This window comes from Capricornis sumatraensis, chromosome 23 (assembly GCF_032405125.1).
Source record: "Capricornis sumatraensis isolate serow.1 chromosome 23, serow.2, whole genome shotgun sequence".
NCBI lineage: Eukaryota > Metazoa > Chordata > Mammalia > Artiodactyla > Bovidae > Capricornis > Capricornis sumatraensis.
This window is the reverse complement of record NC_091091.1, coordinates 45156299-45158236: the sequence shown is the minus strand read 5'-3', so window position 1 is coordinate 45158236 and position 1938 is coordinate 45156299. Positions and strand designations below refer to the sequence as shown.

At 55.6% G+C, this 1938-nt stretch overlaps 1 pseudogene; it reads right to left on the bottom strand.

The window, feature by feature from the left end:
- Positions 1 to 212: 212 nt before the first annotated feature.
- On the bottom strand, positions 213 to 1707 carry LOC138070230 (elongation factor 1-gamma pseudogene; annotated as a pseudogene).
- Between the last annotated feature and the right edge of the window lie 231 nt (positions 1708 to 1938).

Genomic DNA, 1938 nt, shown 5'->3' with positions numbered 1-1938 from the left:
CCGCTCAGCATGAAAGAGACACTCCAGAAAGCTGGGGACGGCTTTATAGAATGAATCACTCCATCTATACAGCAAGTCCCCAAGCACTCAAGTGTACACAAGATTAATTAGATTCAGAACACAGCTTTTTTTTTTTCATCGTTCAGTTTCCTTTAATGACCTCCATTCTCCTTGAAGGGCAGGTATAGCAGCTCGGCGACGGCAAGAGATGTTCACTTGAAGGCCTTGCTTTGATTGAAGGCTTTGCCCACGTGCTGAAAGGCCCCTTCCCAGGAAAAGTACTCTCCAACCACCATCTGGGTCTCCTCATTGCTGATATCCAGTCTCCACCATACACGTGACTTGTGGTCCACAGGCCGATCTGGGCTCCGCAGAAAGGCAAGTGCCAGCCTTGGAAGACCCAGATTCCAGAAATGGAGCTGCTGTGGTTGGTTCCACAGAGAAAGACACTGGCAAAGGCGTTCCTCCTCAGTTTGTCCAATGGCTTGGAACAGTCCAGTGACAAGGCTGCAGCTCAGGGAGGCCTGGGAAGCTGTATTCGGAGTACCACAGCGACCAGCCACCCTTATCAGGTGAAGTGAAGTCGCTCGGTCCTGTCTGACTCTGCGACCCCATGGACTGTAGCCCACCAGGCTCCTCCATCCATGGAATTTTCTAGGCAAGAGTGCTGGAGTGGGTTGCCATTTCCTCCTCCAGGGGATCTTCCTGACCTGGGGATCGAACCCGGGTCTCCCGCATTGCGGGCAGATGCTTTACTATCTGAGCCACCAGGGAATCCCACCCTGATCAAAGTGCTCCCCAATGCGGCAGCACCACAGACAGCATGTCCTCATGGGAGTACTCGCGCTTAAATCCATCCAACAAGAAGGTACTCTCAGGCAGGTGAGTAGAGGGATCCTTGGCCTTCAGCTCAGCAGCCAGCACCTGCCCATGTTCACCCAGCTCCTCCCTCAAGAGCAGGGCAGCCGCCTTCTTCTCCTCTTTCTGCTTCACCTGGGGCCTCTGCCTGGCTTCTGGAGAGCCTTTCTCTTTCCAGTTGGTGTGCTTTTTAGGATGGCTCTCCGCAAACCGTTTAGGATCCAACCGGGCCATTTTCTCACAGAGCTTCAACTCCCTCAAGATAGCCCGGAACTGGGGCTGGTTCATGTGGGTGAGGAACCAGCAGCTGGTATTAGGGAAGGCCTGGCATAAAGAAGGCTCCAGAACCTGTGAATAAAGCCCCAACAGGCTGCTGACAACAGTGATGTCAGCCGGTGTCACACCTTCACCCACCAGAAGAGTCCGGGTCGTCCAGGCAGCGTTCAGCAGCCCCGGAATCCACCTCACCACCTCCTCCTCTGTGGCCTCCTTGTCGTGATGCATGACGCCCCAGTAGGGGGACTGCCGGGTCCCGGCCGGGGACACTGTGTCGCCGCCATCAGCCAAGCCCGCCCACCGCCCCAGCTGTACTGCTGCCACGGGAGGATGTCCTCTGGGCTCACATAGGAGGCAGCGACAACGCCCTCCAACGTACAGAATCCACCTCAAAGGCTGGAAACTTGCCGGCGGGAAATTTATGGAGCAATTTGGGGGTGCAGCTGGTTTGGCTGAAATGGAAGCTGGGTGGTGCCCGGAACACAGGGACCTGAGCGCCGCTTTACTGAGCAGTAGTGAGGGTCTTCAGGCCCCCCAGCTGTCAGGACACGTGCACGGGGCCCCACCCGTCATGGCGATTTCATAGAGAGAGGGGCCAGAACATGGCTTAAAAAAAAACAAAAAACACAAGGGCTTCCCTGGTGGCTCAGTGGTAAATAATCTGCCGGCCAATGCAAGAGACACAGGTTTGATCCCTGGTCAGGGAAGATTCGACATGCCTCCGATCAACTAAGCCTGTGTACCACAGCTATTGAGCCAGCACTCTGGAGCCTGGGAACCGCAAATATTGACCCCACCACCCGC